This window comes from Carcharodon carcharias, chromosome 15, assembly GCF_017639515.1.
Source record: "Carcharodon carcharias isolate sCarCar2 chromosome 15, sCarCar2.pri, whole genome shotgun sequence".
Classification (NCBI taxonomy): domain Eukaryota; kingdom Metazoa; phylum Chordata; class Chondrichthyes; order Lamniformes; family Lamnidae; genus Carcharodon; species Carcharodon carcharias.
Genome location: NC_054481.1, coordinates 80,745,512 through 80,764,388, shown reverse-complemented (window position 1 = coordinate 80,764,388; position 18,877 = coordinate 80,745,512). Strand labels below are relative to the sequence as shown.

General features: G+C 45.8%; 1 pseudogene; it reads left to right on the top strand.

The window, feature by feature from the left end:
- The first annotated feature begins 426 nt into the window (after positions 1–426).
- The window catches only part of LOC121288417, an 83,695-nt pseudogene continuing 65,244 nt past the window's right edge, over positions 427–18,877 (top strand).

The following is an 18,877-nucleotide window of genomic DNA, read 5'->3' as shown; positions in this document are numbered from 1 at the left end:
GGTAGGCTGGGGGCTGGGGAGACCTCCATCAGTGAGGCCCCTGCCACCTCATCCAGCCCCTCCGGACACTCTGCCCTCTGGGGTTTGGGCAGGTCCATCCTCTTTAATAGAACCACCGGCTTGGGGTCACGTGCCCCACCCCCACTGGACCCGGGAACCCACATGGGGACGACGCTGGGGCCGGATGATGTTTTTACCCCCGTGTTTTCAAGGGTCTGGGGATCAGGGCGGGTTTGGGGTTTTTGAGGGGCCATCTCCAGTTGGCATATCTTCCTCCGCTCCTTCTTACTGCACGGGGTCTCTCCCCACCGCTTCACCGGCAGCCGAGATGGCAGTGGCTGCTGGCGGCACCTCCCCTTGCGGGGGGTGGAGGGGGGCGGGGGGGCATTGTGGGGTAGATGGGTGATGGTCGGGGGAGGGGCGGCGATGCCAGTTGCAGCCGCCTGGATGGTGCTGGTGGCTTTGGTGATGGGGCAGTTTTTACGGATGTGCCCCACCTGCTTTCAGGCCTGGCACCGCACACCCTCCGCAATCCAGAAGACCCTGTAGGCAGCCCCCTGATATTCCACAGTAAAGCCCCACTTTGTGTGATCCTCCCGGGCCAGGCTGGCTGAGCAACATACACTCCCAGCTCCATATTTAACAATATCCCATCCCGGGGAGAGGAGGGAAAGGATGGTGTAACCTCCCCCTCCAGGATGACAAAAACAGAGAGGAGAGGAGGGAGAGGGGTAAAGGACAGAGGGACACAGGGAGGGAAAGGGTGAAGGGGAGGTGCGTGTCACTCGGTGGAATGGAGTGTGGGTGGGGACCTCGATGTTCTTCATGTAGGAGGAGGGCAATGTCTTCACCAAGCAGCTGGTACTGCTTGGCACACAGATGCCTGCCCATCTTCACCAGGCAGCACCAGCTACCTGGACTCAGACTCAGTTGGAGCGATGAGCGGGAGGTGGCAAATCTTAAGCAACACACACACACAAACACATACACACACACACACATACACACACACCCCTTCTCCCCCAAATGTCTGCAGTGGTCTTCTCTCTTCCCCCCACCAAACACATGGCTGTCTTCAGCCCCCACCAAACTAAAGTCCAGACACCCACCACGGATATTAAACCAAACAGTCCTTGCTTCCTGACCCTCCCAGTCCTGCAGCAGCAGCACCTCCTCTCCCTCTCCCTCTCCCTCTCTCCCTCTCCTCCAGGCCTCAGGCCCTGCAGGCTCCAGGTCCCCAGCAACTCAGAGGATGGAAGGAATCATGAGGGAAGGCAGCAACACAATAGGAATAGCCACAGGAAATCAGCAGCAGGAACAGCCACAGGAAAACAGCATCAGGAACAGCAACAGGAAATCCCACAGCAGGAACAGCCACAGGAAATCCCACAGCAGCAGGAACGGCCACAGGAAACCCCACAGCAGCAGGAACAGCCACAGGAAATCCCACAGCAGTTGGAACAGTCACAGGAAACTCCACAGCAGCAGGAACAGCCACAGGAAAACAGTAGCAGGAACAGCCACAGGAAGTCCCACAGCAGCAGGAGCAGCCACAGGAAATCACACAGCCGCAGGAACAGCCACAGGAAAACAGCAGCAGGAACAGCCACAGGAAATCACACAGCTGCAAGAACAGCCACAGGAAAACAGCAGCAGGAACAGCCACAGGAAATCCCATAGCAGTTGGAACAGCCACAGGAAACTCCACAGCAGCAGGAGCAGCCACAGGAAAACAGCAGCAGGAACAACCACAGGAAATCCCACAGCAGCAGGAGCAGCCACAGGAAATCACACAGCTGCAGGAACAGCCACAGGAAAACAGCAGCAGGAACAGCCACAGGAAATCCCACAACAACAGGAGCAGCCACAGGAAACCCCATAGTAGCAGAAACAGTCACAGCCAGCACCAAGCTCAACATCCACTTGGATGGCCAGAATTTAGTGCGCTGCATGGCTGCCCGAAAACCCCACCCACCTCCATCCCACTCCACCTGACCGTTTGGCAGCAGCTTTGCCCACTGGACTGCATGCTGTGCTCTCAGCTCAGGCACAGACATTCTCCTAACCCACACTGCAAGGCTGCACTGTTAGCTTGAACCATGGGGGAGACTGGTCCAAACTGGGATGATGACATTGCAAGGGGCTATGAGCGCCTCCATCAGTGACTGCTCCATGGCCAACTTTAGCAAGGAGATTGTACAACGTGCCCAGTCATCCAACTGTTCTGCAGTCCACTAACACTCATTGGTTTGCAGTCTGTGCCTGAGGGTTCAACAGTTCTGGAATTTTTGCTGGCAATTTCATGCCTCTGCGTTGCTTGAGTGGGCAGATAAGCTGGAGGCCCAACTCCACACATGTCAATGTGGCTGCATCTGAACCATCTCAGCTGCAGAGGAACGGTTGCTTTATACAAGGTTTCCCAGATGTGTGGTCGCTTTCCTACCTCGCCTCAACCGCAGGGAGCCCTTCCTCCCCAGCACCCCCAGCATACCTCAACCTTTAAGTTCAACAGGCAGCCCCCGCAAATGCGGCGTAACGTTACTGTGCACTCATGTCCGAGTTCCACTCGAAGTGCAGACTGCTAAGTGCACGCCTTTTATATGCTGTTGTGAAACACGTCAGCAAGCAATTACGCCAATGTGCTCGGATGAGCCAGCGATGGGTGGGCGGGGGGATGATTCCGGTGGGCTGGCTTATAATGATATGCAGATATACTACAATGAAGTTCTTGACATCCGAAAGTGGGAAAAGCGGCCTGCCATCGGCGGGCAGAGCAGACAATTATGAACTGGTTTCACGACGTCGTGAAACCGATTTTTGGCCTTGTCGCCATATTATTAGCCCATGCTGACAAACACACCTGACACCCGCGGGCTTGGAAAATTCCACCTAGTGTTATATGCAGGGAAATATTTAGAGATAAATCAAGGATGGAGAAGAGAATGCAAGATGAGGTGGGATGGAGGTTGAAATCACCAAGGATGAAAAGTCATTAATTGCAGAGCCTGAGGGAAGAAAGCAAAGAAAATACTTCAATGAGAAAGACGGTGTGATATCTGGGTGGACGATACAGAACCTGGGTTTTAAATGAGAGGTATGAAGGGTGGAACAAGAAGAGATGCTCAAAGGTTGTTTGAGGAATAGAAAAGCAGACGAAGGTAAGATTTAGTGATAAGGGCTATACCAGCACTGCAACTGTTTGAGTGGGGACAGTGGTGGAAGATATGTCAGGTGGGGAATGTCCAAGGAGGATAGGTGTCATTGACCATCAGCCATCTCAGGGCCATAGTGTCAATGTGGTCACTTCCAGAACAAGGTTATGGATGGCCAGAGCCCTCGAGGGAGAGGTGGCGAAGGTGTTGATAGCCCATTCACTAGCACAGTCCAGACGGCCAGTGCAAGGAGCAGTGATTAAGATGGGAAGGAGGCTGACAAGATTAGCCAGTGTTTGGGCTGGATGGGGAGAGAGTAGAATGGGGTGATTGGCATTCCTGCATGTTAGGAAGCAGTGATGCGTACCAAGCTGGGCCCGTTTAGGAAGGCCAAAAGAGACACAGGGAAAAGTTATATGATTATTTAATAGGGAGTAAAGACTTTGATAGTGGTAGGAGGGTAGGAATGATGAGTGCTAAAAGATTGGGGTTTCTAGAGTAATCAAGGGCAGAGAAATAAAGGCAGCATGATCGTAAGAGAAGTAAAGAGAAAAGGTAAAAGGGAAGGAAAGAGGAAATAGAATTGATGGGGTTGATCCCTGAGTGACCTCTAACACCTGCATGTAAATGGAATTAGGGAAACTAAGCTACTCAGACTCAGACCTGCAAGATCAAGGTAGCTCAAGACTGATAGGGCAATAAATGCTGGTCTAGATAGTGACGCCAGCAACACATGAAAGAATAAAAATAAAATAGCTACACTTTGAAATACACAGGGATTAGGGAGGATTACGTTACATAAGATTACATAGGATATAGTAAACCACTATACCAGTGCTTATGGTCCACTCAAGCCTCCTCCCATCTTTCCTCATTTAAATCTATCATTGTAACCCTTGATTCCCTTCTCCCTTGTATGTTTGTTTAGTTTTCCTTTAAATGTTATTTGCTTCAACCACTCCCTGTGGCAATGAGTTCCACATTCTCACCACTCTTTGGGCAAGTTCTTTCTGAATTCCTGATTGGATTTCTTGGAGACTATGTTATACTGACGGCCTCTCGTTATGCTCTTCCCCGCATGTAGGGGGTGGTGGTGTATGTGTCAGCTCCACCTTTGACTTCTGAGTGGTTTGAATCGCTTCCACTCCCTGGAGTTATTTGGGGGTTGTGACAAAGTGCAGCAGACAACTGGTTTTGGCGCAAGAAAAAAAACTGAGTTTATTGAAGTCACAAATGAATTCATAACATTAGGATTACACTGAGATTATACAGACCTATAAAGTATACTTAGTTAAGAATGGGGAACACACGGCATAACGAGGGAAAAATCATGCTACTAATCCCCTTACCATTGTCCCACCCCCAAAGCCTAACTAAATTGAACTAGGAGAGGTCAGGGATCATGCTCACCAACCAAGGTTCCTTGACAGTTCAAAATCCAGCCAGGTAAGCCGGTTGCAGTTTGGGGTACACTCTTTGTGTCCTCTGGGGCCTGCAATCCCCACGTGGTCCTGGTCTGTGGAATCTGCAAAGGTTTTTCAGTTGGGTGAAGGGCGCGGTTGTGGGTGGTCAATCCTCGTGGAGGGCTGTGGTTGTGGCCTTGTTGTCTTCGGTTGAGCCTGCCACCCCATGCCCCTCGCCGTGATGTTGCCTGCGGGCCTGCAAACCTCCAGATCTCCTTCCTCCACTTAGCTCAGCTCCCTGCTTAAACTCCTCACTGCCCAAAAACAAACTGTTTTCAAAAACTGCTCACTTCTATGTCCCTGCCCTGTCCGTGCTTTCAAAATTGCCCACCCTTCTGTGTCACTGCCCAAAAAAACTGCTCACAGTCAGATCTGCAGGCCCAGTTATACTTTTTTAAAAAAATTTCTTATCTCAATTCAAATCAAGGTTAGTTCTTTGTTTGATTTTGGTGGGCTTCCACATGTGATTGTTGTCTCGTTGTTTTTAATGGGCTCGCATGATGTTTATCATTGTCTTCCTGCCCCTGTAACTAGTCTTGAACTGTAAGCCATTGTATATGTGGAGTATTGATGGGTTTGCATAATTTGCATTGATTGTTGTCTTCCTGCCTTAGTAGTTAGTAGCAATTATTTATGCAAGATTTTGATGGGCTTTAGTTTTGTGTTGATTGTTTTAAAGGGAAGAATGCGTATTCTACCTCCTCTCATTGTCTGGTTTCAGGTAAAAGTCCAAAAGTCATATCCTTGTTGATGATATGAAAAATGTGGGAATTTTGAGAACCCTTCACACAAAAGAAAACATTCTCTCTGTACCCACTTGATCAAAACCTTTCAGAATTTAAAATCCCTATTAGGTCATCCCTCAGTCGCCTTCTTTCAAGAGAAGAGACCCAGCTTGTCAATCATCTCATGATATGTATATCTACATATTTCTGGTATCATCCTCATAAATGTTGTGTGTATCCTCTCCAGTCCCTCTATATCCCTTTTATAATATGGTGAACAGAATTGCACAAAGTCTCCAAGTGTGTTCTAACTAAGGTCTGAGACAGGTTTGGTATAACATCCCTATTTTTCAATGCTATCCCCATAGCACTAAATTCTGGTACTTGAATTGCCAACATATGTTGCAACTTCTGTTAATAAAACATTGTGCTGGTAAAACTCAGCAGGTCCAGCAGCACCTATGGAGAGTGGAACAGGGTTAACTTTTCGAGTCTAATATGATTCTTCTTCGGAATGCTTTCACTTCCCAGCTTCTGTCACTGAACGATGATCTTTCACTTCCACACTTTTTTTGTCTTGAAGCCAGCTAGCAGTCCATTCTGCCACTTGTCCCCCGACTCCACATTCTTTGACCTTATCTAGCATGGAAACCCTATCGAAGGCCTTTTAAAATCCAAATAAATTACATCTGTGATGTTATCATTGTTTACTCTTTATGACAGATCCTCAAAAAGTTCAATAAGGTTGGTCAAGCAAGATTTTATCTTTTAAAATCCATACTGGCTATTCATCATCAGAACAGTTGGGAAAACTAGAGTTAAAGTTAAAGGTTTGCTCAGGTTCATGTAGGTATAAATCAGTGATGAATTAATGTCTGGGTGCTGAGACACGTGAGTGAGACCAGTGGATATTCCACCAGCAGAACATTGATCGATACATTTCCATGCATTTAAATATTTCCTGTGCCAATACTGAACAAGCTGTTCCTGTTGCCTATCGCTTCCACATAAAGAAATTATTATTAGCACGCTAGATTTCCACTTGTGGTCTGAAGATAGATCCCCTAGGAATCACTGCTAATCACACTTAAAAAAGTAAAAAAAAGTGCTGCTCCAGTTACTATTTATGCAACTGACAAATTAGATGTTTTAGTGAAACTAGTTTGATGGTTTCCTGTTAATTTTAAAGGTCAGTAAGTTCTATCATTGAAGATTAATTCCCCAGTTGTCACTGCCACTTGATCAAAAGCAGCTGTGACAAATCGGAATTAAGACCAACATTGTTCCAACTGGTCCCTTGGGCTATTTTTTTTAAAGAAAAGCGTTTTAACATATTCTAGAGCAGCATCAACTAAAACATAGAAAATATATAAACAAAACCACACAATTTGTAATAATTAGAAAAAGGTTTCCAAGTTCATAGCTAAGTGAAAACCATCTGTCCAGAATGCATTCTACAAAGTTGTGCTATGATTCGAAATGCTAATGAGTTAAAAATCAACATTCTGTGGGATTTGAAGATATTTGACTGTGAGGATTTGATGGTGCTTTGGGCTTGGTCAGTGATGTTTCGTCTCTGGAATTTGAGTTTGCATCCAGCTCAGATGCTTGGGATGAAAATTTTGCTGAAGATCATCCCACCCAAATTCAGAAACAACTATTTGTTCTCTCAATTGCATTTACTGAACTACTCAATATTCAGCCAACTACACTAAGTAGCATCAGCATCAACAATATTTTTAAGTGACAGTAATTTTTTGTACATTTAATTTCTGATTGTATGAACTGTCCTTTGGTACTTGAAAAAGAAAGCATATTATTTTCTATCTGTCAGTGATGTTAATGTATACAATTTATATTCAAGTCAAGTGGGTGGAAATAGCTTGGCCTAAATAGCCAAGTGTTTATGGTACTGGGTTTGTAACCCCAAGATCAAGAGTTCAAATCTCACAATGACAAACTATGTAACTTTATCTGAAACAGATGGAAATGGGTTTGTACTTGAAAGAGTTATATTGAATTTGGTGCACTGATATTAACCTGACTTTCAATTAAACTTTACTGGAGAATTCTGCAAACATAATGCTGTATTTATTTGGATTGAACAAAGATGTGAATTATTAATACAGTTACAATTTTGAAATGTGTTTCTAATACAATATTTGGATTGAGAAACCTAGTTTTGTACAGTATATTATACTTAAAATTTCAAAGAAAATATAGAACACTTCATACAAAAACATATATTGAAGAATGGTTGCCTTGATTCTGTTTGTAATCCTCCCTTTAAGGCTTTGCTGTGAGTGAGGGAGCTGAGCGAAAAATTCATTCCAGAACTGGAGTTATAATGCTGTCCTACAGATGATAGATTGAACAGAAACTTACCTACTTGCTGGTTCAGAGTAGGTAATTTTGGTGCTTTGACACATTTCTTCAACCAACACCATAAAAGAGATTAATTTGTCATTTATGGCAATGCTATTTGTGGAGATTCATGCTATGTGATACATGTCTGCCACATATACTCAGATAACAGTTACTACATTACAAAGAAATTCACTCCCACAAAATACTGTGAAATGTTTCAACAAAGTAAATATAAATATGAATTTGTTTAGCAGATTTTATTTAACAAAGACTTAAGTTTTTAATGGTGAATACACAATGCTGTGCCCCCACAATGAGTTGCATTTCATGGAGAATGGGTCAGAGACAACATTGTAGCCATAATTTTCTAACTTTTGGCTGGTGAATCTGGCTCTCTGTCACAAACACAGGATTGCAAACTCTTTGCCTATCAGCCCATGTGCTTCCGTTCAATAGACTACATGTTCCAACTGTATGTTTTTCAGATTGAAATGCTGAATTGATAGATTGACTGCATGCAGTGCCAATCTGCGACTGAAATTCTTACTAATGAAGCTTCTCAATCCTTTTCCTCCTGTGACTTACCTGTACAGCATAGATTTTCTACACAAGACCATCCAAATATTACCCACTTTGTTAATTTCTTTCAGGACAATACTATCGTCACTGAATAAACCTAACAACACCTTGGACAGAATTTTTAGCTCGGTGTGACCTGCTCGGGCACGAAATTGCACAAGATAACGTTGGGCAAGCGTCCCAATGTCATACTGCACTTGTGTGAAATTTCAGTCAGCAGGCACATGCAAAAGTCGGAAGCGCGCCCGCCGACAATTAAGCAGCCAATTAAGGTAATTAAATGTGCAACTGTCTCTGATTTTTCATGGTCCATCCAAACTGCTGAGTTGCAAGGGATGAAGGTGGTGACCAAGTACACCAGCTCCAAATAAAACTCCGCAATGGACTGAAAAACTCAACCTTACGGTTGGTAGATGAGTGAAACGGCCAGACGGGCTTTGCATTTCTCATGAAACCTCATCCACGGGGTTTCCGAAAGTAAATGAAAGAAAAAGAAAAATCTATGGGTAGTATTTTTATAATGTATATGTTCATGTGACTGATTGTCATGCTTGCTCATTTTTTTTCCTGATTTTAAAAACTTCATTTAATGCTTTAAAAGTCTTCAGCTCCCTGAGGCAGCTTTCTGCCTTCAGGGAGCTTTCTGTCAGCACTCGCCTGAACTGATATCAGGGCCTGCTCTCTTCCCGCCCCCACCCCGGCAGCGCTGAACATTTAAGCACGCGCTTCATGCTGGCTGCTAATTGGCCAGCCAGTGTGAGTTGGTTCCTTGGCCAATCCCGGGCCTGCCCATTGTGCCCGCCAGTCGACCTAAAAATTCAGGCACATGAGTCATAAATGCTCAAGTGACATCATCATTTATCCACTTAATTTTGTGCAGTTAATCAAGTACACAATATTTAAATGACTGTCACCCAGATCAGTGATTTCACAGCTCTTTTACATAATAACCTAAGAACAACAGTTCGTGGATAGTGAACTGTTGGGCTTGATGGATAATACAGAGTCAAAAATCTAGTACATATACCCATCACGGTGCCAGAATTTACTGTATGATCAAAAGTGCAAACAGCCTATGGAGAGACCACTGAGCACAATAATGTGAATTTGAGATGTGTAATACATTTCTTTTAGGTACTAAGTAGCCTTCTAATGCTTGAAGATGTGAGCTTATATCTGACAGGAGACGTGCCAGATGCCAGCTTGATAAAAGGGTTTGGCATGTGCACATAACAACTGCTGGCAGTATGCAGAACCAACAGATTCTGATGTTAATCAGTGTGTAATGTTGCTTTCACTAAACATTGGCCCAGATCTTCACTTCCCCAGGGGTGTGTGTGGGGGTGGGGGGTGGGTGGGGAGAGTTCACTGGAAGTACCCCTGAAGATGCTCTGGAGGACCACTTGGAAGTCCCCGTGCACTGGCTACACAGGAATTTCCAGGGAAGTTTCAAGTTCTGTTTGGCAATCCCCCTGCATTTGGAAACCTCCGAAACTACAATTTAATGTCGGAGACGTTGGATGATTCCAACTCACTTAGTAGAATAGTTACCCAGGAAAAGTTAGAAAGATTAAATCCAGCTCCAGGCCCTGGGTAACTGTATGACTGACCACCAAACCCTTCTCCCCACATGTCTCCCCAAACAACTGTCCCCAAAACCCCCCAACCACCCAACCACCCTCCTGACCACCTGACTACTCCCAACCCCTAATTACTTCCCATCCCTTGACTATTCGCCCACCCCTGACCCCCGACTATCCTCCAACCTTCCATCTACCCTCCCTGACCCCCACCAAACCTCCGCCCCCTGACCAGCTTCCCTTGGCCAAACCCCCTCCACCTCCCCCACCCCAGCCTGGACCTGTGAAGCTCCAACAACACTCAAGAAGCTTGAGACCATCCAGGACAAAGCAGCCCACTTGATTGGCACCCCATCCATAAACATTCACTCCTTCCACTACTGACACACAATGGCAGCAATGTGCCCCATCCAGAATTCGCCAAGGCTCCTTCAACAGTTCCTTCTAAATCAACAACACTACCATCTAGAAGGACAAGGGCAGCAGGCACATGGGAAAAACCACCACCTGGAAGTTCCCCTCCAAATCACTCACCATCCTGACTTGGAAATATATCGGCGCTCCTTCTACTGTCACTGGGTCAAAATCCTGGAACTCCCTCCCTAACAGCACTGTGGGTGTACCTACATGGACTGCAGCGGTTCAAGAAGGCAGCTCACCAACACGTTCTCAAGGGCAATTAGAGATGGGCAATAAATGCTGGCCAAGCCAGTGAAGCCCACATCCCATGAATGAATAAAAAAAAAAACAACCTCTCCCACTCCATGGCTATCCCGACACCCCCCTGACCCCCTTACCAAACTCCCACCTGACCACCAGACTCACCCTATTCCCTCACCTACATATTTTACACACATACCTTCTCTTTTTAGCTTGGCAAAGTGGCTGGGACCTTTAAAATTACCGGCTAATGGCTGCTAGTGCTGTTAAAGTGCCTTGCATCTTCATGCAAGTGAAACAATATAGGCCTTCCTTTAATCTTTAGCAACTCCATCATCCAGATATGTTGTCAGGCAGAACTTCAGCACAGGCCACATGACAAAGAACAAAGAACAAAGAAAAATACAGCACAGGAACAGGCCCTTCGGCCCTCCAAGCCTGCACTGATCATATTGCCTGTCAAACTAAAACATTTTGCACTTCCGGGGTCCGTATCCCTCTATTCCCATCCTATTCAGGTATTTGTCAAGCTGCCTCTTAAACACCACTATTGTACCTGCTTCCACCACTTCCTCTGGCAGCGAATTCCAGACACTCACTACCCTCTGTATAAAAAACTTGCCCCGCACATCTCCTCTAAAGTTTTTTCCTCTCACCTTGAATCTATGTCCCCTAGTAATTGACTCTCCCACCCTGAGAAAAAGCTTCTGACTATCTACTCTGTTCATGTCACTCATAATTTTGTAAACTTCTATCAAGTTGCCCCTCAATCTCCGTTGCTCCAGTGAGAATAATCTGAGTTTCTCCAACCTTTCCTCATAGCTAATAACCTCCAGACCAGGCAGCATCCTGGTAAACCTTCTCTGCACCCTCTCCAATGCCTCCATTTCCTTCTGGTAATGTAGTGACCAGAATTGCACGCAATATTCCAAGTGTGGCCTAACCAAGTTTCTATACAGCTGCAGCATGACTTCTCAGCTTTTATACTCAATACCCCTGCCAATGAAGGCAAGCATGCCATATGCCTTCCTGACTACCTTATCCACCTGCGTTGCCACTTTCAGTGACCTGTGGACCTCCTTTATTTTACACTAAATTAAAGGCATAGTCCTGAAACATAATGATCTTACAAACCTCATTATTGTAACAGATGAAGAGGCCATGCAGAGCAGGGCAAGCTGCTAGAAGAATGAGGAGAAGGGGAGAAAGGCTCTGAGCAGGAGGCCAAATCAGTTTAGGGTGTTTAGGAAGCAATTCTTTTACTTTAGCTTCATTGAGGACCACTGCTTGGACTGTCTTTGAATCACAAAAATTGTTGTGATTAAAAACTGTCATCACATATACAGCAGAATACTCTGTGCCTGCTGATATAGGGCATGCTCTGCAGCGTGAGCAGATAATATGGTGAGAAAGCCAGAAATTGGTTTCACGACATTGTGAAAAGTGTTTGTGATCATCTAATCAGCGCATTGATGGCCATCAGACCTCAGGAACCTCATTGTAATACATCTGCATATCATTATAAGGCCAGCCCACTGGAAGCATTTCCCCCACCCCTGGCTGTATTGCCTGCTCACGCTGATATGTTTCACAACAGCATTTATAAGACATGTTGCACTTTGAGGGGAACTCAGAGGTGAGCGCACAGTAACATTGTGCAGTGCTTGCCTGGGTCGTCTGTTGGACTTCAAGGTTGAGGCGCATTGGAGGTGATGGGGGCAAAGGCACTCCTGCAGTTGAAGGTGGCGCACAAGTATGTGAGGGGTGGGGGAGAGGAAAGGGGCCACGCGTTAGGGAAACCTTGTATAAAGTGACAATTCTTCCGCAGTTGAGACAGTTCAAATGCAATCACATTGACATGTGTGGAGTTGGGCCTCTAGATTATCTGCCCACTCAAGCAATGCAGAGGCATGAAAGTGCCACTAAATGATCCAGAGCTTTTCACACCTCAGGCACAGGCCGCAAACTAATGAGTGTTTTAGTCGCCTGTTGCACCCTTTACAACCTGGAACTGCAATGTGGAGAGGAGCTGGCTGAGGAGGAGATGGAGGAGCTGGAGGTCTCCTCCAAAGGGGAGGACATCAACGGTGATGAGGGTGAGGCGACCCTTGCACTAGCCTGATGAGGCAGGTGCACTCGGGAGGCCCTCAGAGCTGCTAGATTTGTGGAGGAGGATGATGACATGCAGTGAGGAGACACATAGATGCTCACATTGCATCTGTGAACGTTTGATTCCAGTTGGCTTATGGCAACCTGTGATAAGGCTCCTGTCATGGAGATGCAGTGGAGGCTCAAATAGTTGCTCAATTGTAGTTGGCCATTCATATTTTTAAGTTCCAACTCCTGAACAATACAGCCCAAAATTCCATTTGCCTTCTCGATTACTTGCTGTATTGCCTGTCCACGGTGACATGTTTCACAACAGCATTTATAAGACATGTTGCACTTTGAGGGGAACTCAGAGGTGAGCGCACAGTAACATTGTGCAGCGCTTGCCTGGGTCGTCTGTTGGACTTCAAGGTTGAGACGGATTGGAGGGGATGGGGGCAAAGGCACTCCTGCAGTTGAAGGTGGTGCACAAGTATGTGAGGGGTGGGGGAGAGGAAAGGGGCCACGCGTTAGGGAAACCTTGTATAAAGTGACAATTCTTCCGCGGTTGAGACAGTTCAAATGCAATCACATTGACATGTGTGGAGTTGGGCCTCTAGATTATCTGCCCACTCAAGCAATGCAGAGGCATGAAAGTGCCACTAAATGATCCAGAACTTTTCACACCTCAAGCACAGGCCGCAAACTAATGAGTGTTTTAGTGGACTGCAGAACAGTTGGATGACTGGTCACATTGTACAATCTCCTTGCTAAAGCTGGCCATGGAGCAGACACTGGTGGAGATGCTCACAGCTCCTTGCAATGTCATCATCCTGGTTTGGACCAGACTCCCCCATGGTTCAAGCTAACAGTGCAGCCTTGCAGTGTGGGTTAGGAGAATGTCTGTGCCTGAGCTGAGAGCACAGCATGCAGTCCAATGGGCAAAGCTGCTGCTAATCGGTCAGGTGGAGTGGGGCGGAGGTGGTTGGGGTTTGGGCAGCCATGCAGCACACTAAACTCTGACCATCCAAGTGGTGGCCAGCACTCTCCAGGAAGTTTTAAGGAGCCTTCAGACTTAACTAAAGAGAGATTCTTAGTACACCCATGCTAACCAGGTATCTCTCTCTTTCATTCTGCGGGAGAAGTACATCAGGAGCATGAAGACTGGTGAACTATCTGTATGCATTGTGGTGTACAGAGAGCAGTGACAAAGGATAAATGAGTGACTGAGGCTCCTGGCTTGGGAGAGGGAGGAGAAGCACCCTCAGGAAGAAGGGGTGGCTGGGGCTCCCACACACACAGCTGAAGAGCCACAGTGAACCTTTGCTAGTTGGTGCCTAGCAACACACAGGATCTATAGACACTGCCATTCATTCCGGCAGATGACTGAGAACCAGAGTCCCTGAAGACTGCGCATGTCTAGGGAACTGGTCGGTCACATCTGCCAGCTACTGCAGGCTTTGGCGCCACAGGGACATGGAGGACATCCACTGCCAGTGGCCATGAAAGTGACCATGGCACTCAATTTCTACGCCAGTTGCTCCTTTCAGGGCTCCACAGGTGACCTCTATGGGATATCACAAGCCTCCATCCATGAATGCATACATGAAGTCATGGATCCCATCTTCAGGATGGCACACAACTTTGTGAATTTCGTCCGGGCCCTGGAGAGTCAGGATGCAAGAGCGCTGGGATCTGCCCAGATCTTGGGATTCCCACAGGTGCAGGGTGCCATCGACTGCACTCATTTGGTGCTCTGATCTCTGTGGCAACAAGGAGTCAACTATGTCACCCGCAAGGGCTTCCACTCGCTGAATGTGCAGTTGGTGTGCAACCACCACAAACGCATCCTGCAGATCTGCACACGGTTTCCAGGGAATGTCCATGACTCCTACATTCTCAGTGGGTCACAGATCCCTGACGTCTTCCAGGGTCCACAGAGGCTGCAGGAATGGCTCCTCGGGGTCAATGTGGTGGTCTCAGACTGCAGCAGAGCGATGCTGTAATGAGGCTCATGCTGCAACTCAAAACTTGGTGGAGTAGACCATCGGGATGCTGAAGATGAGGTTCCAGTGCCTGGTGGTGCCCTGCAATACAGTCTGCAGAGGGTGTCACACATCATCATCGCCTGTTGCACCCTTTACAACCTGGAACTGCAATGTGGAGAGGAGCTGGCTGAGGAGGAGATGGAGGAGCTGGAGGTCTCCTCCAAAGAGGAGGACATCAACGGTGATGAGGGTGAGGCGGCCCTTGCACTAGCCTGATGAGGCAGGTGCACTCGGGAGGCCCTCAGAGCTGCTAGATTTGTGGAGGATGATGATGACATGCAGTGAGGAGACACATAGATGCTCACATTGCATCTGTGAACGTTTGATTCCAGTTGGCTTATGGCAGCGCACATACCCTCTGTGATAAGGCTCCTGTCATGGAGATGCAGTGGAGGCTCAAATAGTTGCTCAATTGTAGTTGGCCATTCATATTTTTAAGTTCCAACTCCTGAACAATACAGCCCAAAATTCCATTTGCCTTCTTGATTACTTGCTGTACCTGCAATCTGACGTTTTGTATTTCATGCACAAGAACACCCAGATCCCTCTGCATTGCACTTTTTTGGAGTCTCTCTCTATTTAAATAATAATCTGCCTTTTGATTCTTCCTACCAAAGTGCATGACCTCGCACTTTCCCACATTAAACTCCATCTGTCAAGTTTTTGCCCACTCACTCAACCTATCTATATCTCCTTGCAGATTCCTTATGTCCCCATCACAACATGCCCACCCACTTATTTTAGTATTGTCAGCAAATTTGGGTACGTTACACTCTGCCCCCCATCTTCCAAGTCATTAATATAGATAGTAAATAATTGAGGGCCTAGGACTGATCCTTGTGGCACTCCACTAGTTATGTCTTTCCAACCTGAAAAAAAATCCCATTAACCCGACTCTCTGTCTTCCGTGTGTTAACCAATCTTCAATCCATGCTATTACATTAGCACCAACACTGTGAGCTGCTACCTTGTGCAATAACTTTTTATGTGACACTTTATTGAATGCCTTCTGGAAATCCAAATACACTACATCTACTGGTTCCCCTTTACCAACTCTGCTTGTTATATCCTCAAAGAACTCTAACAAATTCGTCAAACATGATTTCCCTTTCCAAAACTATGATGACCTTGTTTGATTGCATTAAGCTTTTCTAAATGTCCTGCTATTTCTTCCTTAATCATGGAAGATAGCATTTTCCCAACGATAGATGCTAGACTAACTGGCCTATAGTTTCCTGTTTTTTGTCTCCCTCCCTTCTTGCAAAGGCATTAGTGGTTTTCCAATCCGCTGGGACCCTCCCTGAATCCAGTGAGTCCTGAAATATTTCGACCAATGGCCTGCAGCCACTTCCTTTGAAACCCTTGGATGCAGGGCATCAGGTACTGGTGACTTCTCTGCCTTTAGTCCCATTAGTTTATCAAATACTTTGTCCATCGTGATAGAGACTGTTACAAGATCTTTTGTCCATTAGCTCCTTGCTTATCTGATATCTTTGGGATGTTTATAATGTCCTCCACCGTGAAGACCGATGCAAAATGTTGGTTTAAATTATCTGCCATTTCCCTGTTCCCTGTTATCAATTTTCCAGTCGCATCCTCCAAGGATTCCATGCTCACTTTAGCCACTCTCTTTCCTTTTATATACCCATAGAAGCTCTTGTTGCTAGTTTTTATATTTCTTGCCAATTTACTTTCATAATCAACTTTTTCTCCTTTTTCTCTCTTTATTTGCTTTTTAGTCATCTGCTGCTGGTTCCTAAAAGATTCCCAATCCTCTGGCTTACCACTAGTTTCCACCACTTTGTATGCCTTAGCTTTTGATTGGATACTCTCCTTGACCACTTCGTTAACCATGGGTTCATCCTTCTCATCGAGTCTTTCTTTTTGACTGGGATAAATTTTTGCTGAGCGTTATGAAATATCTGCTTAAATGTCTGCCACTGCTCATCCACTGACTTTCCCCTTAGTCTATTTTCCCAACTCATTTTAGACAACTCTTTTCTTCATACCTCTGTAATTGCCTTATTTAAGTTGAGGACACTGGTTTGAGACCCGATAAAAACAAAAAAACTGCGGATGCTGGAAATCCAAAACAAAAATAGAATTACCTGGAAAAACTCTGCAGGTCTGGCAGCATCGGCGGAGAAGAAAAGAACTGTCGAAGTTCTGTCGAAGGGTCATGAGGACTCGAAACGTCAACTCTTTTCTTCTCCGCCGATGCTGCCAGACCTGCTGAGTTTTTCCAGGTAATTCTGTTTTTGGTTTGAGACCCGAGTTGCTCGCCCTCAAACTGAATTTGAAATTCTATCGTGTTGTGATCGCTACCCCTTAGAGGATCCTTAACTATGAGTTTGCTTATTAACCCCAGCTCTCTACACATTACTAGATCTAAAATAGCCTGTTCTTGGGTAGGTTCTGCAACATATTGCACTAAGGAACAATCCCTGATGCACTCTACAAATCCGCCTTCCATGTAACCCCTGACAATCTGATGTGTCCAGTCAATATGCAGATTAAAATCACCCACAATAATTGTAATGTCCTTCTTATATTTGTCAATTATTTCCCGATTTATACTTTGTTCTACAGTGAGGCAACTCTTCGGGGAGCCTATAGACAACTCCCATCCATGACTTCTTCCACTTGCTATTCCTTATTTCCACCCAAACTGATTCCACATCTTGATTTATTGCACCTTTATCATCACTCACCACTGCTCTGATACCTTCCATAATTAAGAAAGCTACCCCACCTCCTTTTCCTTTTTGCCTATTTTTTCTGGATTGTTGAATACCCTTGAATATTGAGTTCCCAGTCTTGGTCACCCTGCAACCATGTCTCTATAATAGCTATCAAGTCATATTCATTTATTTCTATTTGTGCTGTCAACTCATCTACCTTGTTACAAATGCTGTGTGCATTCAGATTAGGAGCCTTAAGTTTTGACTTTTTACCATTATTACTCATTCTGGTTCTAATTTCTGCTGCACTCTTCTGCTTATATTTTCTGCCCCTTCCTGTCACACTTTGATTATCGTTCACCTCTTCACTACCCTGCATCTCTGCTCTCTCCTTTCTTTTTGATTTTTTAAACTCCCCTTCAATTGAACCCTCCCCTCCACTAATTAGTTTAAAGTCCTATCTACAACCCTAGTTATATAATTTGCCAGGACACTGGTCCCAGCATGGTTCAAATGAAGCCCGTCCCAATGGAACAACTCTCTCCTTCCCCAGTACTGGTGCCAGTGCCCCATGAATCGGAACCCATTTCTCCGACACTAACCTTTAAGCCATGCATTTACCTCTCTAATCTTATTTACCCTGTGCCAATTTGAACGTGGCTCAGGTATTAATCCTGCTTTTTTATTTAGCCCTGAGCTGCTCGTAATCCCTCAGCAAAACCCTGAGTCTTTCCTAATTCTACCTATGTCATTGGTACCTACGTGGACCATGACAACTCGATGCTTCCTCTCCCACTCCAAGTGCCTCTCCAGCCCTGAAGAGATGTCCTTAGCCTTGGCACCAGGTAGGCAACACAGCCTTCGGGACTCTCTGTCTTTGCTTCAGAGAACAGTATCTATTCCCCTAATTGGCTATCCGCTATTACAACTACATTTCTCTTTTCTCCCTCAACTTGAATGGCGCTCTGCACCATGGTGCTGTGGTCAGTTCACTCACCCTCCCTGCAGTCTGTGCCATTATCCACACTGGGAGCAAGAACCTCGTACCCATTGGACAAGAGCATTGGCTGAGGCTCCTCCAAAGCTAAATTCTGGATCCCCATACCTGGCTCACTCGTGGTCACACTGTCCTGTCCCTGACCATGGTCCAAATTTGATGTAATTAATCTAAGGGGTGTGACTATCTCCTGAAGCACAGTGTCCAGGTAACTCTTCCCCTTCCTGATGTGTCGCAGTGTCTGCAGCTCGGACTCCAGCTCATCAATTCTGAGCTGAAGTTCCTTGAACAGCTAACACTTGCTGCAGAGGTGGTCACTGTGGATCGCACCTGCGTCCACCAGATCCCACATGCTACAGCTGCAGCACATCTCCTGCCCAGCCTTCTCTATTCTAAATAATTAATTAATTAGTATGTTAAATATTTTAAAAGTGAATTTCTTAACTGTACTCTTCAGCTGTAATAACGTCTCCTGATTTAAACCACTTGGCCAATCAAAAGAGACACGGAAGAGATATCCATCAATCAATTACCTGT